This window comes from Myodes glareolus, chromosome 26 (genome assembly GCF_982192425.1).
Source record: "Myodes glareolus chromosome 26, mMyoGla1.1, whole genome shotgun sequence".
NCBI lineage: Eukaryota > Metazoa > Chordata > Mammalia > Rodentia > Cricetidae > Myodes > Myodes glareolus.
Window position 1 is genome coordinate 9,521,217 of NC_142051.1, and position 23,047 is coordinate 9,544,263.

Here is a 23,047-nt window from a genome sequence, read left to right on the forward strand (position 1 = left end):
ATAAATATTATTTATAAAGTCACTTTAGGGGTAAGTACCGATGAACAGTATACCTGGCACTTCAACATGCAAACTTATTTGCAGTATTATTTAGTAGCTGTGGGCACTTTTTCTCAGACACAAAGCTAAAGTTAAGGACTTGCATATCTTGTTACAAGCCTTCCTATGAACCTACAGATGCATCTCACTTGAGACCAAGGCTGGTAAAGAATGCAAAGCTGTAAGCCCTCTGCTGTCAGCACTTTACCTCCACTTTCTCCCTCCGGCTGTAATAATCTGTTCCCCAGTGCGACTGGACTTCTGCCCTCCAGCAGTCCAGGGGCGGCTTTCCCAGTGACTTAAAGAAACAAACCTTTTATATTTTCCAAAGCAGAGAGAAGAAAGGAAACCTGGAGTCCTTTCTACCATGTAATATTTAGTCAGGGCCTGGGGTTTGTGGGAACCTAAAAAAATGATGAGTTTCCCTTTCTCCACTACAGGTAGGTGTTTGTCAGCATACAGTGATACCTTGTCTCACAGACCTGCTGGAAACTGAAAACTACCAAGTTGGAAAATATTGACAGCCAACCCAAGGAGTATTACCACTAGCAACATGACACATGGTAGAGGAGACTGTCCATTCTCATGATAGGGCACATGACCAGGAGTCGTGTGACTCACCAGCACCATTCAGTATTAACATCACAAGTCCAGAAGCAGCTTGGAGTTCAAAATTCCCTTTCTACTGAATATGCTCTAATTTTCCAGTATCAAAGTAGAAGAAACAAACAGACCATAATATGAGTGAACCTCACATTAGGAGCAGCGTTTATACATGCCGATGCCAAGGAGACGGTTTCAGTTCTGGTTCAGATTCACACCCCGGTCCTCATCCCTGCCCTGTGTCCCTGTAGGCAGAATACTGTTCTCACCTACAAACTTTAAACATGGCCACGTGACTTCTTCGAGCCAAGGAATGTAAGTCAATGCCGTATAGGCCACAACCAAAAGTAAGCTTAAAATTGCATGGGCATATTCGACTTTACCCAGCCTTCTAAAATGACATCAGATCTCATTAGCCTAGATTCCTGAAAAGAAAAACACTCCTGAAAGTCAGCAATCACCGAAGTAGCAATCATCGGAGACAGTGTTGGCAAACACCCTCCAAGAGGCAGGAAAATAGAAGCAGATGTGTGTTGTTGCAAGTGCAAAGACACTGAAGATGCTTTATAGAGCCAAAGCAATCTGAGGTGGGGTAGAGAAGTCAAAGGCTGATTGGGGTAGCCAGCTAGGGGGATGGACAGTTGGCAAGGAGACACTACCAGGGAAAGTCAGGGAAAGGGCAACCTATTTTAGAAAATATCTGGCAAACCCTTTCTCCCGTGATGTCCTGAAGGGGTATTTGGGTCTCCAGGAAAGAGGTAAGGACAAAATGTTGGCAGCTTCCGTTGTTGTAATTAACTAGATTAATCGGTTACTTTGAGAAGCTAAAACACCTTAACATATTTAGCTGCCCTGCACAGATGTGAGAAGAAAAGTCACACGTATTAGCAGACATCAGAACTGATAATCACAGTACCTCCGATTTTAATCACTGGGCAGACTCTCCCAATGACCTCAGCAAGTACACCTTAGGCAAGACCGAATGCTGTAATACTGTATTGAAATCCTACGTATTCTCGTCTATGAGATGTCATGGAGACAGAGGAACATTTTGGGGTGACTAATGTCTACAAATGAACACTTTCACCATTCATCACGGGGATACTTTCAGTTGTTTTTGTTTGAATGGGGACTGTTTTATAACTCAGGCTGCTAGCTCTCAACTCCAAATGTCACTGAGGATGACCTTGAACTTCTCATTTTTCTTCCCCTACTTCCTGTTAGAATTATAGTCATGAGCTTCCATGCCTACTCTGTTTGTGTGTGTGTGTGTGTGTGTGTGTGTGTGTGTGTGTGTGTGCGCGCGCGCGTGTGTGCTAGAGCACAGAACCAGGGCTTCGTGAAAGCTAGGAAGACCTCTACCAAGCAAGCTCTAGCTCCAGTCTTGAGTTATGTTCCAGTTTTGTGTTTTATTTTTCCTAATTATTTTAGAAACTTCCATGTGTCACTTGAATGGTGCTACTTACCGTTTTTCTTTGTAATCTCAAATGACCAGCCTCATAACTCTTGTATTTTGAGGCTACTAATACCTACACAACAGGAGCTATTGAACACAGAAGGCTGAATGTCTGAGAGAACAGATGTGAAGTGAACGACAGGATAGCAACTCACACAGTGGTGAGTGTTCTATACTGGACAAAGGGATGATAACTCTATATGGAACTAAAATCCATGAATTTCATCATCTTACTTTAAATGGTACACAACTTCCAAAATGTTACAATTTGGTGTTTTCAATTTTTGGAGCACAGCTCCAGGTAATTGGAACCGCAGAAAGTGAAATTACAGATAAAGGAAACTACAGCCCCTTCATGTCTGCTCATCTTTAATCTTGCATCAGGACTAAGTTAAGTCCAAAGCAAGGTTATCAAGCCAGGGAAAACATCAAAACGGGAGCCTAGTCTTAGCAGCCTTTAAATTTTCTTTAGCTTATGTATGTTTTATTATAAGATTTATTAAACTGACATAAATGAAGTTCATTATTTTTAGTGTACAGCATAATATTTGGGAAGAACTGAACACTGTGGAATGATTAAGTCAAGTTGCTTGACCCATTATTTGACAAATATCGTTGCATTGTGAGAACACCTAAACAATTTTTTTTTAGTTTAAAAAACCAAAACTGTTGGAAGGAGGATTGAGAAGTGGAGATCAGCATGGCATCCCTTTTGATCTGAGAAACACAAAGTATATGTATTAAACATATGCAGAGTGACACACATCAGACAGAGCTGATGGCATGCAAAATGGTCTTCTCTGTCCACTTGACTGGACTTGGAATCAAGTGTGAAAATACATTGCTGGGTGTGTCCAGAAAAGCATTCCCAGAAGGTGAGCTGGGGACTGAGGATCGCCTATGGGCCCTGAGCACCAACGTTCATTCCTGACAACGGACACAATGTGACCAGACACCTGGCGCACTCCTGCTGCCATACCTTCCCAGAAATGACAGGCTGTGCTCAAACTTCGAGACGGAATAAATCCTACCCTCCTTAAAATGTTTCTGTGAGATAATTTTGTCAGAGCAATGCAAATACTGAGCTGTACAATGTGGCTGTTTACACTAGCTAGATCTGCACACACGTGATCTAAGAGTGCTCTGCAGAAGGGTGCGTTTCCAAACGTGGTGCCAGCCTCACTGGGAAGCAGCAGCAACTGGAAACAGAAAAAGTCAGATGACTGGCGTGACTCTGACAGGCAGTAATCTGAAATGTGATTTTCAAAATTAGAACACAATATGAATGTTTAATGCCCACATCAGGGTGAATGTTAATCATGTGTCACCGTTCAGGCAGGTGACAGTTACACATGGGTCTTAATTTCCTCATCCTTAAAATGATAGCCTGAGAGGAAGGAAGCGTTTTCCAAGGTTCTTTTGAGTACCCTTTGTGTCGATCTGTCACACTGAAGCAGTCGTCTTTGGCAGACTTCCTTAGTGGAAAATATAAATTTCTTCCTTGACCTGAGAAATGGTACTGCTATTCAAAACCAAATAGTGAACAGATTTATAATATTTGTACAGTCTTCCCAAGATTCAAAAAACTGGTTTGAATGAGAAAAGTGCTTTTCAAAGAATCACGGAAAGAATTCCATGATCCAAGCAGACACAGCTTGTCTTCAGCAGTGAAGTCCAGGTACGCCCGAGGCAAAGTCTTCCTTTTCCAAAGAGTACTTAGAGTTTTGTTCCATTCCCAAATCATAGTTTAGTTTCCATAAAATGTTGTCATAGGGAATCCTCGGAGAATCGGGCGTACAAGGAAGTAGTTGTCATTAATCAGGACCAAAATGGAGAAGTCTATTTTTAGACTATTTCAAAGAAAATGTTCCCATAAAACTGAGACAAATTGGCTCAATGCCACAAATCAATCACATGAAGCCATTTCTGAAGACAAAATGCAAACAGCACCATGATACTATGTCTATATATTCAGGGTTTGAAAGCATGACTGTCTCCATTCACGAACTAGGCATTTTATACAGTTCTGTTTCTGAATACCTCATACACTACCAGAGACACATACTATACAACTAAGAAATGAAATCATATTACCCATACCCTGTAAGAAATTCATGTAAAATACCATTTAAGCACTTGCTAGAGGTTATGAAATACATATAAACTTTATGATAATTGCTAACATTCATACAAAGGATTCCTAAAACCAGTGAAAATAATGGGGATTGTTTTCACATTTTATGATGTCCTCAAGATTTTAAGATTTGCTACAAATATCCACTCTAAAGAGTTATCACACCCATGTGTCACTAAATTCCGAGTTCTAATTCCTGGCATTTAGAGTTCAAGGGCCACTAGAGATTGCATCAGGACTTTCAAAGAGAGGGAAGAGAGATTTGACCCCCATGCCCTCTTCCTCACTATGTGATACTCTAATGGCACAAAGGATGGATGTCTTCATGCACCAATACCTTGACCTAGCGTTTATCAACTTTTATTAAGAAATAAGTATTTTTTTAGTTTTCTTTTTTATTTTTATTAAAAATTTCCACCTTCTCCCCTCCTTCCATTTTTGTCCCCCTCCCCCTAACCCCTTCCTCTCCCTCTCCAGTCCCCCTCCACCCACCCCCTTCCTCTCCCTCTCTAGTCCAAAGAGCAGTCAGGGTTCCCTGCCCTGTGTGAAGTCCATGGTCCTCCCCCTTCTATCCAGGTCTAGGAAGGTGAGCATTCAAACAGACGAGGCTCCCACAAAGCCAGTACATGCAGTATTACTCTTTATGAGTCACCCAGTTCCAGATGTGTTGTGACAGCAGAAAAAGCAAGACCGCCACAGTGATACTGAGTGGGGAACTGACCTGGGTGAACAGTGTTAACTATCAAGATGTGTTACACTAGGCTGGACACGGATGAAGTAAGGGAGAACAACAAAAATACCAGTAGACAGTGTCCTGAGGGGAAAGGAAAGTTCTTTATCCAAACATATAGAGTTGGAGAGAAAGAGAGTGGAAAGGAGCAACCCATTCACCTTAAAGCCTTAGAAAGTATATTCTCTTCTTTATTTTAGTAGTAAGGATAAAATAGATGTAGCCTACATCTTAGAGAATAACCCCAAGGATGAGGCACAAATGGTTGGGGACAGAGGCTATGACAGCCAGCCGCTTAGACTCTCCTGGGGTCACCCTCTAGGCAGTTGCTCATTGGAGAGACTTTGCATCTCCCATGGGGTCCCTGAAAAGACAAGGCATGACGATATTCTTCGGGAAAGCAGAAAGAGGGCAGATCTGAGTGCCTATAAGAAATTAGAGTCCCCCCCACCCTTGGGAAATGGATACTAAAGTGGAGTGGGAAATAGAGGGCTAAGCGATTGACAGTCATTTGAAGTTAGGGTCCCGGTGAATTTTTCAATATGAGAAGGTGTGTAGACGAGGACACACTTAACTTAGAATGAGTTCCAGTTAGTAGCAACTTTTGAAAATAACACTGACTTTAATAATGAGCATTTAAATACCTAAAATCATTCTCCCAAATCCATGCTATGTTTTCCCAAATATTTCCAGCATTGGTGTTAGAATTTTCAACAAAGTCCTGGTATGTATAATAATAATATGTTGGACCTTTCAGCTTCCATGAAATTTCTACATTTAGGCATTTATTAGAAGTTATGCTGTAGTTAATGAAAAATAAAAAGCAGAATTTCTTTAGATCATCTGAAATTCCACTGCAAATTCAAAAGATAAAGACACTCACAATTCTTTATTTAATACTTTAGTCATGAGGGAAATATATATATATATATATATGTATATGTGAGTTTATATATATAAATGAGTGTATATAGTACTTTGCATAAAGCCCTAATTTTGATCTCCTCCTACACCATGTAAATTGGACATGACAGGAAACACCAGAAACCTCAACACTTGGGAATAGAAGCATGTTCAAGAACATCCTTGAGTGCACAGTAAGTTCAGGGCCAGTCTTGGCTACGTATGACCTGCTCTAAAAAGAACAACGGTAAGAAAGAAAAACAGGAAGGAAGGAAGAGAGAAAGAGAGGAACGGGGAGGGGGAAGAGGGAGGAAGAAAAAGAGAGGGGCAGGAGAGGGAGGAACACAGTAATAAATTAATGTGGCATGCTGTATTTCTTAAATTTTTAAAATATTATTTTAATCCAAAGCACTTTCAAGGAGGAAAAAAGAAGTGATTTCTAATATTTTCACTCTGCATAAATAATTTCAGTAGGTAAGGGTTGTGTCTGATTGTCCAAAATTGTCTTAAAGTTCATTAGTAGACTTGGATAAATTAACAAAACTCTGATAACTAAGTAGCCTTTATATGAGTAATACCCTACTGTTAATAACAAAAAAAAAACAGGAGTTAATTGACACTTTTTTAAAAAAGGAAAGAAAGAAAATTATGTCACTATAACTACAAAACTGAAACTGCTTTTTTTCTAAAAGGAAACCCAATTTAAAAGCATTAGTTTATTCAAATTGCACATGTGCTCAATAAAAAAGAAATTTAAGTTTTTCATTCAATTACTGAAAGAGCATAGTAAAATGCTTTTAAAATGAAGCAAATTGTTTTTACCCAGAAGCGTAATAAATCAGAGCAAACTGTCAGTCCTTAGTCACTGAGACCATCCATCTGCACAGTGCCTCCGCTGTCAGCTTGAGGTTTGCGGCTTAATCATTTCAGGAACAAGAATGCCGTGAGCCATCGTTTGCCCCAGAGACACTTGGGTACACATATTCATGCCACTGCCTTCATAAATTTCTTGACAATTTGCCTGAAGGTCAATCGGCAATGAAATAATAGAAATCATGGGTTTGGAACAGTATATGAGGATAAGGATTTAATAAATATTTACCCTGCATTGTAATTTGATTTTATGCACATATGCAGTAGGAAATGTGATTCAGAATGCAAATTTTCTAAAGCATATAACAGTCTTAAGATGCATTTAATAAGTGTGAGAGTTAGAAAGAACCGATGAAAATCTCAGAACTCCTGATCCCAGGTTATATATTTTGCATAGGGTTAAATTTCACTACTCAGGTTGTGTCAAATAAAGTCTCATTTGTTAGTTTACCAGGCCTACTCAAATGCCATTGCATCATGTATCCTGCTTATTCAGACTATGGTGCACTTACGGCTGATTGGAAAACAGGCCACGAATTTCTCTCTCTTACATCTGCCTCTTGAAATAGCTTCATTTGCTTTTATATTTGCTCTGGAGTTGGGCCATGTGATTTCTTTTATTAGCTTACTGAAGCTGTGGTAACATAGCTCAACAGACTGTGTGACTTCAGCAATGCAAATTGATTTCTTGCAAACTGATTTTCTCTCAGATCCAGTAGCTGGAAGCCCAGGTCAGGTGTTCAGTGTAAAGGGCTCTGGGGAAGGATGGCTCCCCGTGTGATCATCTGTTTTCCATAGCTCAAGAAAGGACTAATGGAGATCAAGACCTCAAGAGTCCTAATGAGATCACTAATGCCACCAGACCAGAGTCTTCCTTCATGATTTAATTACCTTCCAACAGCTCCAGCTCCAAATACCACCATTTACGGCATGATAAATGTCAACACAAATTTGGAGACCATGAATATTGCAATATTCCATCCATCATTCTGTAGCTAATGAATGAGTCAGTAGTAGGCCTGAACCAAGTAGCTCTCTGAGAAGGATGCGTGTGGATGAGCCTATTCTCACTAACCAGGTCTCAAAGGTATTTATCTTCTGACCATGTCACCACCACCTCCAAGGACTCTCAGTTCCCCTACTGGGTGATGAAAGACATGAGGCTGTCCCACAGCCATCCTTGATGACCCAGGCATGTAAAGGTATGTGCAAGAAATCCTGAAAAGACCAGCATTACCACTCTCTGAGAAGAGCATAACTTGCAATTTCTAGACCTTCCCAGCCCTCTCGCGGGCTTCAGTTCTTGTTTGTCCTATCACGTGCAAGTGTGGTGTAGGATATCCGGAAGCTGTATCACTGTCCTTCAAACATGATCCCTCTGCGAGTTTCTGAATTCTACTCTAGACCCTAACTGATTGGATTCCTTGTCTAAGTTCTGATGTTTTAGTAAGAGGAACACAGCTCCCTAGCTTTATTTCTGCCATTCTCCTTCAGCCAGCCTTTGTTCACTGTAGTGAACGATACTAAGACATGTGACTTTACCTTCACCTAAGCAGAACTATCAACAGTGGAGATAATCTTGGGGACCTGACACGGAGTATCAACACAGTTCCGAGCAGCTGCTATTCCACTAGCTGCCTGCACTACTGAAATATCAACATTAGTACATACATAATCTGAGCTACTTGTGCACCGTGTGATTACATACATAATCTGAGCTCCTTGTGCGCCATGCATGGTGATATGAGTGACCTTGGTGAGTCCTATTACTAAACTTCTGTCACAGAAAAGAAGCCTCAATTCTATGATTGCATTCACAAGACTTATTAAAGCACACTTTCCTAGAAGGAGTGGGCTTGGTAGTTCTAAACTCACAGTCATGGGCAGAGCTGTGTGTGGCCCATGCCTTTACTACGTATACAGTTGCTTGGGAGAGAAAAACAAAAAAGCAAAAATGTGCTATCAGTCTCACTAGCAGCTTATCTCCGCCTGAGCTGACTGAACTATCAGAGCTAGAAAATGGTTTAGTGGCTTTTTTCTTAGTTTTGTAATGTTACATGAATATTTCATACTTCAATAAGCAGGAGAAAAGTTAGCTCAGTATTCAAGGTGAGTGTTTCATGGTCTAAGAAAAATGACGAGACATAATTCTCTCATTAAACTGGGTGAGTAAAGCTGGTCTACAATAAGACCTGTATAGAGCAGTGTATAGAGTACACTATAATAAGACCTACATAGAGCAGTGTAACTACTTAGCTAAGTGGGTTATACCTTTTTGCTTAATCTTAATGATGAAATGACTTACTATGAGAAGATGAGAGGAAAAAATACCCAACACGAATATCTCCTAAGGTTCTTGCAAGAGAAGTGATGCTATTCATGGATACAGTTGCCTCCCTCTTCCAGTTGGTCACTAGTGGTGCCCAACAAATATCACCAAGTCCAGCAGAGCTTTAGTCACTTGGGGAGACTGACAGACAAAGTGCATTTAGCTTCATTTTTATAAAAGCTATCCAATATTCTATTGGCTGTGTAAGAAATAAGCTTTGTGATCCTCCATTATCTTTATCTTGGCTTTTAGAGAAAGGTATTCAATTGTCTATGGTTTTTATAATATACTAAAGAGGAAAAATGAATTAAATAGTGATGCAACTTAGCTTATTGCTAAAGAAAACTAAATATACTAGGGGTTACAAGTGAAAGAAATTATATTCACTAGTGTTGTGGTGTAGACCTTGAGTTCCCCAGTGATTCATAGATGTAAAGCTTGGTTTCCAGGTCAGGAGACTAAAGGGGAGCTGGTGGGCTATAGGGGGTACAGCCTAGTGGAAGATAAACTTACTGCGGACATCTTAACAAGTACTGGAAGCCAACCATTTTCTTTCTCTCTGCCTCTCCACACCTCTCCTTCTCCTTCTGCCCACTTTCCTTGACTATCCCTCCCCACTTTCTGCTTCCTTGGAACAGTGGAGTTTTCTCTAAAATGCTTCCTGCCATAATTTTCTGTCTTGACTGAAGTGAAAGTTATGGTACCAGGAAACCATGAACTGGAAACTCCAAAGCAATGAGTAAAGAGAAATCTCTCCTACTCTAAGTGGTTTATGTGAGTGACATAATCTACAGTATGCATGGTCTATAAATGATGTACTGCATCAGGGACATAGCGCTGAACTGTGCTCGGTATGCTGGAATTCTCAGATCCAGCGTTTATTCTGTATATATACTGATGCCACATATCAGAGTGTGCTGTTGAACTAACCTCAAGAAATAACCAAGACTACTTGCCAATTACTGTCAGAAAGAATAGCTCTATATTCTTTTTGCCAGCACAAACACATCAGTTTCGGCAAATGTCCTTCTATGCTCAGAAGTAAAATCCTGAAAATTCTGCCCAACACATTGACTTCGTTGTATGTGAGAATGTTAACTGGTGAAGCCATCCAGATGGTCTCTTACGCTGCTCCACATCCTGATCTTCTAAGGGCCTTGTAAGTTTTATAACAAAGGTGATAAAGAGGAGGAAGTTCTGCCTGTAAAATATCTCAAGTCAGATCAAGCCATTTATGTTTTATGATAGAGAGCTCTGTGACTTCATTAAAGCTTTTGTTCAAAGAACTGAGTCAATCCAAAGGGCCAGCTGAATTCAAATTCCTGGGTTGTCACAAAACACGGAAGCAGAATCATCTCTGTAGAGATGTGATATACTCGTCTATCTAGGAAAACTACAAATATAGTTCTTTGGCTTTTATATAAGGATATCATGTTGCCAGACCACACAGTTAGATATCAAATCTGCTATATCCAATAGAAACACAGAAAACTGTGGCGCCAGGCATTGCAGATTTAGCCAAAGTCAGCCACCAGATCACGGAAGTCTATAAATTTACATTTGGTGGTAACTCCTCTGCTGTAAGCAAAAATAAAAACTGAACAGAGAGAACCAAATCAAGTACAAGTGGACATTTGTACTGCCCCAACACAGAATGTAAGCAGGGTTGTGAAACCATGAGCTGCTGGAGTCTGGAAGCTGTCAGAGAAGCTCAGGCCCAAACAGCAGGAGGGAGTTAAGTGCTCCATGCAAGATGGAAGATTGTTAAGATTGCTAGTGATGCTAGCCCAGGGCCCAGCTTGTTTCCATGCTCTCAGGTCCTCCTCAAGGAAGAAAATAAGTCTGTGGTCACAAACACACCGGGCAGTTAAAAAAGTATAGCCAAGAGGATGTGGGCAGGGATGCACATGAAAATCAGAATGATGCCTCAGTTTCCACAGTGCTAACCTCGTACAAGATCTAGCACATGCAACCTCTCTCTTAAGATATTTTTTTAAAAGACCTTATGACTCAAAACTTAATATTCTACAGCCACTTACTTCCCTCCAGATGTGCACATTAGTACGGAAGGACTGCTTCTGGCACAACATACACGCTATGAAAGAACAGAACACTTCGTGGGGGTTTTTGACAAAGACCCACATACTCATACGGCGGAATACTCAGGAATTAAATGGATGAGCTGAAGTATCAGGAGTCAGTAGCAGAATCTAGGTAAAACTGTACTGAGTTACTCTCTCACCAGCTTAGAATAGCTATTATGTAACATTTAAAATTAGTGAGTAACAAAAAGTGGAGGAGAGTCACCTGGCAATGTTAAACAAACAATCCCCCCACATTGGAGAACTGGATGGAAGAGCCTCCCAAAAGCAAAAGTAGATGCATAGGACTCACCCATCCTACTTGGTAGTGTGCAGCTAAGGGAGATGAAGTCAGAATAACAAAGACGCACCTGCACGTCAATGTTACTGCAGCATATTTACAATATTAGTTAGTCAGGCCACAGAGAACCATGAAACTGCCTTTTCCTTTAAGTTAAGTAAGATAGCAAAAGAAAGCACATATGCCTTGCACGCCCACTTGCTTTTGCAAGCTAAAAATATGAACCTGACAGTAACGTCATGGTTACCAAGAGTTAGATATATGTGGAGTAGGAGGGACACACACACAGGGTGGGGAAATACACTGAAATTCACCAATGGTTATAATATATATTATATAATATATAATATTATATAATATATATATAATATATATAATATATAATATATATATTATAAATATATAATGTTTAAATTAAAAAAATAAAAGTGACAAATATTTACAGCTGGAAGGGTAAAGCATTTGTCTTGTAAGTTGGAAGACCTAAATTTAATTCCCCAAATCCACTGGAAGTTGTACGTGCTTGTAACCAAAACACCAGGCATAAGATGCCCTATTTTGAGTTGTTGGTCACTGGAGTTCAAGACATTCCAAAAACATTACACATGATTCCTATTGCCCTTGGCTGTCCTCCAAAGGTGTAAGACAAATCCTTAATGCTGAAGGCATCATGTATTCAGATAAAGAGCCCAAAGACCAATGAGCTGGAACTGACTTCAGAGCTTTCTTCCTGGGGACTAGTTTTTGTGGTACCAGAAGGCACCATGAAAGATTCCAAGGAAGGTGAAGTAGTGGACAGTTCTACTCAGATATGACACACAGGAATCATAACTGCTAGCATGATCCTTAAGTAACCTTAAGAGTGTAGCAGTGGCACACATGTTTTGGCGGTAACCAATAGTTCTCTACATAGACTCCAGAGCTCTTCAACAAGAAGAAATTTATTCCTGGTACTGGAAACCTAGACAACTCCCTGGGATTGGTGAAGTCATAAATTACAAAGAAGAACCTACATTAGCTAAATTAGATATACCCACAGAGCAATCGTCATCAGTCACCAAGTCAGCTCTCTTTGCGACAGGAGTCCATTACCGAAAACTACAACCAACTAAAATGAAGAGTTGGAGAAACCAGTTCCAAGTGATAAATCAGCACCATGGCTCCTGTACCTAAGGCCCAAGGGAGACTGCAGAATAGGAGCCAGAAGAGTTGACTGTGAGAGCGTGGCTCCTAGTAATGTCAGAAGTGACACGGGAAAAGTCTCGCCAACATGACTTCCTAAGGATGTGCTCAACAAAGATGACACGAAGAGAGATGATAATATGTACAAAGAGAAAGCTCAAGAGGCCTCAAACCAAGACAAAGAACTTCAGGCAGCTAAGAATGAGGAGAGTGGGAGATTTAGGGTTCCCTGGGGAAGAGCACCCTAACTGGCTATCCAATACCAATAGGTCAGCCCTGAAAACTTACACACAAGTAACATTATACAGACTGAGTAGGCTGTATTTGTGTATTTAGGAATATATACACGCACACAGTGTGCAAAAACAACTACCAAAAATAATAATAAAGAAACCATGAATTTGAAAAAGAGTAAGGAGGGATATATGGGAAAGTTTAAAGGCAAGAGAAAATGATGAAATTACATTATATTGTAACCTCAAAAATTTAACAGACTGCAGATGTATTTTCAAAATTCTCAAAGAATGAAATAAATGAGAATGAAATAAAACACTCAAGGAAATGTGTAAATTAAAAAAATTCAAAACAGACAGAAAAGTATATTTTAAAAAGATGCATAAAGGACCCTCTTCTCTGAGGACCTGGCATTCGTTGAATTGCACACATGGGTGACAGGTGTTTGAAATTCTTCCAACATCAGAAACATTGCCAGCCTGTCTTGAAAGCAACAAAAGCAAAAGGACAAACAAACCGAAAACTAAAAGAAGAACTCTGCGGGCAGATCTACGGCTGTGCTACCAGAGGACGGCGTCTTTTCGTTCTGAGAGAGACGAACCACACCCAAGAATAAGGAGGGGTCAGAGCTGAATTCAAGGATGGAAGAAACAGGACTGATGGTACATGGAACTGAGGTGCAGGACTGAGCAAAACTGAGACCCTGAGCTGAGACCCTGGGCTGGGACCCTGGGCTGAGACCCTGGGCTGGGACCCTGGACTGAGATCCTGGGCTGAGACCCTGGACTGGGACCCTGGGCTGAGACCCTGGGCTTGGGCTCACATCGCCCGTGGGGGGCTCAAAAGACAGGGTGCCAGGCTTGGCATTTGCTCTGGAATTTGCTCTACCAGGCTGTGAGCTTGTTTAGCTATACTAGGAAACCTTTCTTTCCACCTCCTCTTTTTTGGAATGAAGAGTTCCTCCTTCCTCTCTCCCTAGTTTAGTCTGGAATTAATGACAGTGGATACCAAAGCTTCAGAAGTCCACAGGGTGAGAAGAATTTTATTCTGGAACACAAGTTCTACTCTGTGTCTCTCCATTTATTTTGATAGGATGTAGACTACAGGTTGATGTTAGAAGGGCTGGTCTTGAAGACACTGGGATCTGATGAAAGTATCTGGGGGTGAGTAGGATCAAGGTCAGGGAATCTCCTGATTATATTACATTCCTGAAAAGCAGCCTTAACTCCTATTTCTTTGTAGTGTGTTATTATTTGGAAACAAAGTATGCTAGTAAATTTTCTATTTCACAAACAACCCAATAACCAACTTACAAAGACAGGAAACAGATTTTGTCTGACAGCTTTAGAAAATGTAGACCATGATCGGTTAGCCCTGTCCTTGGGCTTGTGGGAATACATTGTGTACAGGAGAACAAAATGATTCGCTTCCTGTCTGGGGAGGTAAAGTCAGGAAGAGCAGGGGGTCTGATAATCTCACTATCTCCTTAAGGGTACATCTACTATAACCAAACATCTCCAAACCCATACCTCCCAAAGCTTCCATCGCCTCCCAAAAAGTCAAGCAAGAAACAAGTATTTAATACACTGGGCACTCTGCCCGGGTATTCTAGATGTAAATTCTGGCACAAGGCTGCTGCAGATATACTTGCTTAAAAGAAGTGGGCCGGTTCCTAAGTCTGTGGGCAAGAACTGGAGGAGATAAGGAGATGCAGTCCAGCCTATACCTTACTTCAGCATCCAAAATGGAATGAGAAGAGTTTTCAGTGGTCTAAGCCACCCACCTAGTGCAGCTGTGTCTGGGCAGACCTAGGAATGTGAGGAAAAATGCTTCACATACCAGGATCATGTGAGCTGGCCTGCGCAAGCATGACAACTGCTATAGCCCCCCTTATAGCTCATATAATGGCGGGGGGGGGGGGTGAGATCCTCACAGGTCATGTGATTAATCCATGATCTAAAAAGTCGGTGCTTGTTAAGCCAGCACCTTCTTAAGGCTTTCAAACTCCTTGGCATTGATCCCCAGTTGCTTTTCTATTGATTGGGGGTCGGGGATGGTTAAAAGAGAATCTGAAATCTTACGTTATTTAATCTGTGTTATTTAACATCTATGAGAACCTTGACAAACTTCAACACTGCATAGTTCAGTGTATCCATGTCTAATAATCGGCTAGGGAAAGAGAGATATGCTTTGTGACAGCACCTTGATTTGTAAACTCCTGATAGGACACTGAGCACACGAAAAGGCCCAAGACTTCAGAGTAGGCACTGTTTGTTATGTGCTCATTGAAGAGTATTCTGCAGCTTTAACAAGAAATGTGAGTATTTCAAGCTCAAAAACCTAACTTCATGCTGGAGATATGTGTCGATGTGTCACAGTGAGCCCACAAGTACTACACAGTAAATGGACAGCGGACAGACCTATTGATCTATTGGACGTTCCATAGGACGTGGATACAGACACTCCACTTGGAGCAACCCATTTTTGTTGAGCTACAGGGACATCTGTCCTTTGGATAAGTCACTGTCAATTCTGTAAAAATCTTGTGAAATCATGGCGTTTCTCGCTTCTCTAGTGTCGTATGTAGCCCTGTATAATTCTGACTTTTCCTGTAGAGCAACCAGATACCATGAAGCCAATGTGTATAAAGGATTCAGTAAAGCCTTTGTTCTCACTGGGAAAAAAAATCTATATAAAAATGTCCCCCACAAACTTTATTGACAGTAGTCACTGATAAGAAAGGAGTCTCATACAGGAGGTGGTATGTCTGCTCTAACAGCAGACTCAGGAAGGTGTGATCTACTGGTCTGCTCTGCCTTAGCAAATTGTCAATATTCTGTATTTACCCTTCACCTTGGCTTCACCTAACATAGGATCATAGCCCAGGAAATTAACTATTAATTCAGGAAAAAGGCCCAAGTTGCTGAAACTAGTTTTAGAGAGAAAAATCCTTCCCTGGTCACCCTGTTGGAATCAACACCAAGGTCCCCAGAGGAGATTCCTTTTAACCTAACCAGCTAGATTCTAATGCAATCAAGACTGCATATTAGTATAGCTACTAACACTGTGTTCCCAACAGCAGGGGAACTTCCCAGCCGCACTCCCTCTGAGACTAACGTGCCTCCTTACCAGATACACTCATTTCTTGTGACTCTATAGAAATGCATGATTGATATTATTGTTACCACCTATGAGACTGTTAACTTGTCTGTACACCTATGCAAACTGAAAGCGCTGTGGAGATCACCCCTTTTTACCCTTTACCCTTGTGTTTTGCCCTTATGCTTGAGCCTTATGCCCTAATGCCCTTATGCCCTTATGTTCATCCTCCCCTAAAGAATAACAAAAAAAAAAGCACGCAGAAAAAACATGCCCAGGTCAGTTAGTTTTACCCCTCAGATCCCGCTCCCCAGCAAGTTTCCGCTTGTGTCAGTCCTGTTTGAACCCTGGAGGAGTACTGAGACTGGTACTCAGGGGCCCCCAATGTCACTGGGTAAGAAGGCTTGGTCTGCAAACATGAAGACCAGAAATGGAATCCCTGCATTTTAAACGTTCATGTTTAAAACCGGTATGGCTTTGTGCCTGTAACCTTGGCATGGAAAGTTAGAGACAGGAGGATTCTATGAGGATACTGGCCAGCCAGCCTAGTTGAAATAGCGAACTTCCGGTCCAGTGAGAGACCTCTCAGGACACTAAGGCAGGTGGAAATCAAGGAAGAAAATGCTCTAAAATTCTGCGCTTGCCTCAAAACGCATGAACGTGAATGTGTACCTGAACACTCCCAAGCATGCTGCAAACATTCTATACCACACACACACACACACACACACACAACATAGACACTGACTCACACAAACACACACACTCAGTCTTACTCCTTAGAATCTAAAATAGTTTAGAGCATCATGACAAACAATGACTCTCTTTTCAGATTATATGTGGATCATGACAAGCTTTATGTAAATATTCATATATCACTGTACACTTTGTTCTAATACTCTCTTAAATTTCCTTAATTAAGGAATCTTCCGCTTTCTAAGAACTTATACATTACACACTCCTCAACATTGCTTTGGAGTGCATCAAAACGACTGTGGATATTCTTATTTTTAATTTTGAGAAGCTCAGGTTGTATGGAGAACTTAAACAAAACTAAGCAAATACACAGAATCCAGTTTTACAAGTCAAGCAGACAAACACAGTTCCAATGCCAACGGTGAACCGGAAAATACCACCGGCCCCCTGCTCTTTAGCTGGGGAGGCTTTGCCAGCTTGGTTTTAACATGGAAACTGGTTAGGAAATAAAATATGATTTCCCTTTCAAAACCAGCAGGAGTGCAGGTTAATAAACCACCAACTCTGCCTGTCACCCATGAATAGAGGCTTTGTTCGAGTTCCAGTGTTGGCCATAATGCCTTCATGCCCCCTCTCTGGACACTTGTATAAAATGGATGTTCGTCTGTGTTCCTACCATCTCCCAATTTCAACTGCAAAATCATCAGTCATTTTCTGACATTTAATTTCAGCTGCATCCCAAAACTATCTAGCTGTCGATGCTATACAGAGCTCATTCGGTTTGAGTCTAAATCCAACCAACGCAAGTTTTCCTGGCCTTGGCTGTTTGTTGAATAAAGAAGATACCAGTAGGCAGACACTTTAGCAACAAAAATTCTCTCTAAATTTATCTAACCTATGCTCCTAGGGTGTAACAATGTGCCCTTAATGAAGAACACTTAATGCAGAATTAGTAAGTCTGAAGCTGTGCAGGGTAGGCAACATCACCTTCAGCAGCAAGCTGAGCCTGGACATGGAATGAGCAAAGGTCTGTAGTCTCAATACTGTGCAGGAGTTCTGCATGAACCTGAGCTGTGGGACCACCTCCTCTTCCCACTCAAGCAGCCAGACATTTGGGAGCCAACTTGCCTAACCTACATACCAAAACTCACGCCATTTGCTTTACTATCTTTTAGCCAAGTGCACATATTTTTGAGATGTAGTGACTTATATAAAAAGAAAAAAAAGGCACTTTATTGTTATATAAGAGAAGATACAAATAACATTCTACTGAGTAAAGAACCACTCTTATTTTCAAAACTTCAGTACCAATGATTTAAAATCTTTCCTCCAAACCAAAACTTGGCAGACTACATAATGTGAGGTATTCTTTGAAATAATTATGGCTAATTCATATTCATCCAGGAGGGCTGAGAACCACAATAGTAACTTTTATAGAACACTTAAAAATTCTCTTTGCTACTCCAAGCACACAATCTCTCATTAGCCTCAGCTCAGTCCACTTCAGAACTCAAGTACTTTTCCACGAGGCAACGTTTATAAGTTTTAATTTGTCTTTCAATAAACTTAAAACAGGCAATCAAATAAAAAGAATAAAAAGGAGCCAAGCCTATAATCTACCAGAGCTAACATGAGCACAGTTTGTAAAAATTTAAAGTTACCTGGAGAGAGAGAGAGAGAAGCTGCATTAGCCGCTTGTTGAGGACTCAGAGCTGAAAATACAAGCGATTGATCATTAACTTTTAGCCAGAAGCAAACTTGCACACAGCTCTCCAGAGGCCAGTTCTCTGCTTTTCCTTCCGTCTCTCTTCTCAAATAGGGGAAAGGTAGCTCCCTCTCTTTCTGGAGAACTTGCTACGACATGCACAATTAGTTCATACTTCACACAGTGTAACGTAGACGGGGCTTAAATTATATCCAGGGTCAAAGAAGGTAACCTGTCTGGCACTTTGAACTGTTACATTTAATCTTCAGATTCTCCTCTGCTGTTGAAGTAGACACAATTGCAAGGGTACTTTTTCCTATCAAGTAATTTGATATCATGTCTGGAAGACGCTGCAAAAATTATGTACAATATGTATTGCTGTGCCTATGAATCGTAGCTAGTTCTTATATTGGGAAAGATAGTATTGTGAACGATACTAAAAAGGTCAAAGTCACAGGGCTTCATTTTCCTGCCTAAAGTGGACTTCAGGTGTCTTCCCTAGATGGTGGTTCTCCACCTTTGTCTTATACTGAGACATGGCCTTTCAGCAACCCTGAAGTCATAGATTCAGCTAGACTGAGGTGGCCACTGAGCCCCAGCCACTATCATGACTCCACCTCCTCTTGTTGTGGTGACAGAAGCATGCTGTCACTCTTGGCTTTTTATATTGGTGTTGGGGACACATGCATCAGGTACTTCACTGACAGCCATATCTGCAGTGCTGAGGCATTTTTCTAAGTAATTTCCATCCATCACCTTATTCCTTAAACAATATAAGATAGGCAATACACAAACATTTTAAGTATGGGAACACTGGGATTTGGTTTCCTTCTCTAGGTTTTAATGGATCTTAGGTCCGTATTCCTCTCTACTAAACAGCAGACTAGTGTCTCCAGAGTCAGTGGGAGGGGTTTAACTGCTCATGGCAAACTTGATAAATCCTGGAGCCACTTAGGAATGGGCAGCTGGGCAAGCATGAGTGATTATCTTGATTACATTTATCAACCATTCCCTGGAAAGAGGATCCTTAGTGGGGAGGTGAGTAGAGCGTCAACATGCACATGTTCCTGGCTCTCTGTCCTTTATTGGGGGTGGGCAATACAAAAACAGCTCCCCCCAGCCCCTGCCTCTGTGGCAATCCATGATGGCTGGATGGTAGGTAGCCTAAAATACAAGTCAGAAGAAAACCTTTCTCCCTCAAGTTGTCCAGGTCAAAGGATTTTATCATAGCAGCAGGCAGAGAAACAGAGACAAGACACGCGGTTACCAAAGGGAAAGATTCAGTTCTGGAGGAGAAGCACCAGGTACCAGTCAGTTGTAAAATATGCTTCCAAACGAGTTTAATAATGTGCATAATACTTATAACAACCAATTAATAAAGATAATTTTTTCTAGAAATGTTCTCTGATTTTACTAAATACAGTAATTATTTCTTTTTCTAAAGTACAAGGTAGGTTTCTGCTTCTTCTTTTAAAATCTTGAGTTAACAACTAAAATGAAAAAAAAAGTATAAGGATTTTCTCTCCTTCTACAAATACAGACCAACACTGAGGTCTTGGTACGGTGACAAATTGTTGTGTGGATTTTCCCACAACAGAGTAAACATTCGACAACCCAGAGATGACATTTTGACAGAAACCTCTTCAAACACATCTTTGTCCTAAGAAATCTCAGTACTTAGAGACTCATGTCAAAGGACAGATTGCAGCAACTTAGCTTAATGAACTGAACAGCTTTATTTTGATTTTAAAATCTTGCAGCACTTCCTGCCACTAAATAGAGTGTTCTAGCAGCCTGAGCTCAACATGTTAGTCTGAAACACCGAGGAAGAAAAAGCAGACCACCCTACCCTACCTTGTGTGTGTGTGTGTGTGTGTGTGTGTGTGTGTGTGTGTGTGTGAGAGAGAGAGAGAGAGAGAGAGAGAGAGAGAGAGAGAGAGAGAATGACTGTCCATTTCAAGTATTTTCCTTATAAACATGGAGAGATCAGGACTGAAAAAAACAGATTGGTTAACATTTGGCATCCTTTGTGTGAAGATTAAGGTGAGAGGTAAAGTCATTATCTCATCAACTGAAACTGGCCTGTTTGGGAAATGCATCTGATTATCTCTACAATCTTGGCTTCTCTTGGCACACACATAGGAGCTCATTTTCACACTTGGTGACCCAGACATACTGGATTAAGACCCAACAACATTTAAATCATAGGTAACTCAATTTTGCCTTCTTAACTTGGTCTAGAAGGGACCAAGAACCATAGACCAGGAAACAATGTCTTGTGTATAATTTCTAACACTATTCAGGGTTCAGAACATTTATTTGAGATAAAATTATTATGTAATACAAATGACTAAACAATTAAAAATAACTCCACAGATTGCCTCAGTTTCTTTAACAATAAAATTGCTAAAAAAAATAAACATCACTGAAGTTGTCTGTTTGATCTATTGAAAGGATGGCAGTAAGACTCAATCGTATATGTAGAAAAGATAGCTAGTGTTAACAAGTAAGTACTATTAACTATACCACAAGTGTCCACTTCATTAGACTTCTATATGTTTAATATTTTGTTTCAGTATTACAATATATTATAGAGAAATAAAAATATGCTTATATTTGATATATAAAACTTTGAGGGTAGGAAAGGGAGAAATTATGTAATTATACTGTAATCCCCCAAATTAAAAAAGCAATTCTGTAATCAATAAATAACTGCACAAAACCTCTATAATGGTAAGAATATGGATCTGGTAAGAATATGGATCATATATTTTGCACTTTTAACATCTTTTGTTTACTGCTATTACGACGTAAAATCCTTAAAAATTCCATGTGATGATCAAAATCACATTAAGTTTACAGAACATGCTTGTCAATGTTATAAAATTCAAAATATACAGAGATTAGCTTTGCAAATATACAGCATATTTTTTTGACTCTAGGTATTATGTCTATTAAGCTGTCTTAACATTCTAAATATCCATTTGTATTAAATTAAACTTGTCCAGGAATTAAATTAAGGGTTAACATTTGCTGTAGTTGGAAAATGAGCAAATTCAGCTGGCTTGACTCCCCACACAGCATGGATATCGACCAGGGCCTTGCATGTGCGGCCACTGTTGTGCCAATGAGTCATCCAGGCTTTCCCTTTCTTATTGTCTTTTTTAACTAACAGGAAGTATACAATATGCAAAGCATAGAGAACTCGCGTACTTGGAGCTGTACAATCAATTCTGTGGGATGTGAGATGAAGACAGCAGTGTTGGCTACGACTCCCTCTGAGAAAGACAAATGAAGAAGAGCCCTGCTCTCGCTCACTGAATCCTAGGGAGACCAGGGCAGGAGGTGAGTAACCTTTGCCAAGGTTACATGTTCTCAAGAGTAATTCCAGAGCAGTGATCTCGAAAGGGTTTGTGTCTACAGACCCCTGAGTTTTTAACATGCTTCAGTCCGTTAGGTACAAGGGAGAGAGGAAATAGTCCCAGAAAATCTTGATGAAGAGCATGTGTGGCCTTGGAAGAGGGTGTTCACCCCATGCTTGAATCATGACAATAAGTTCTTGGCGATAGATCTGTTTATATTCTTATTCCCAAGTTTCAGGCAGCCATTGCATATTTCCCCTGTGAGGTTTTCATGTTGTGCACATTATGGCTGAGTGCTAAAAACAGGATTACTGAGCAAAACCCAAGCGTTTCATCTGATCAAAAAACCTAATGAGTTATAAAGAATAGAGAGCCCAGGTATATATTTTAGAAGGAAATTGGTTGACAAACAAACAAACAAAAATAAAACAAATGACTCACAACGTGATCTGAGTATCTGTTTTTCTCACTGGGAATTTCTTTTTCTATTTTCTTTCCTGGAAAAATCACTATCGCCTTCATATTCACTAAACAGAACTGACTGTGATTTTATATTCTGAATTCTAGAATACAGTAGAACTCACAATAAGCAGACAGCATAGGAAAACAATCCTAGTTCATTTTCTGAGTAAATTATCCCCCAGAGCAACAACATCAAAGGCGTCTTGTTTGCAACTTTGATATTAAGGACAAGAAGAGAGTTATCAGTCAAATTTGCATCATGGAATAATCCCTTAAAGGTTTCAACATATCAAAGGAAAATAAAACAGGGTGGCAAAGATTTTAAACAACAAAAAAAAATATGTATTTTTTTCAGAGCATTTCTCCTTCATGGCAGTTAATAGAGAAGAAGCATGGAAAAGGTGGTTTAGGCACAGGAGACATTTAGGTCCCTTCTTTCTTTGGTTATTGTCCAGTAAATAGAGCACTGTAGTAATTCAGCTGGCAGATGAGCATACTTCATCTCGGAAACTGTGGTTTCACATAACTCCATGGCATCACCCTTGCACGGACCAGACCAAATGCTGTCACGTGTATCAGCCTCTGCCAGTGACCCAGCACAAAGTACACACTGGCAAGAATGTCTCTTATTTCGTATGAGATCAAAGTTTCCGACTACCCAGACTCACCCATCTTCTCATCATTTCATGGGTACCTTGTAACTTCAACAACTACAGTAGTCTCCAATTTTTAGCTATAAATCTGTCTAATTACAGACCACACACACCTGCCTACCTACCCAACCCCCGTGGGAATTCCAGAAACTCATTAAATAAAATATAGTATGATCAAAGTGTGCATTCCATCCACTGCAACAGA

The 23,047-nt window shown here is 40.4% G+C and overlaps 1 protein-coding gene across 4 annotated transcripts in view; it reads right to left on the reverse strand.

The window, feature by feature from the left end:
• Slc16a7 (solute carrier family 16 member 7) overlaps window positions 1-23,047 on the reverse strand; it is a 159,883-nt gene that overhangs the window by 81,835 nt on the left and 55,001 nt on the right. For 2 of the 4 annotated variants that reach the window (XM_085683296.2, XM_048418817.3), the window contains exon 3: window positions 18,322-18,372. The exons of the other annotated variants lie outside the window; for them this stretch is intronic. The gene's annotated coding sequence lies outside the window, so the exon portion shown is untranslated. The remainder of the gene's footprint in view (window positions 1-18,321; window positions 18,373-23,047) is intronic. 4 annotated transcript variants of the gene reach the window in all.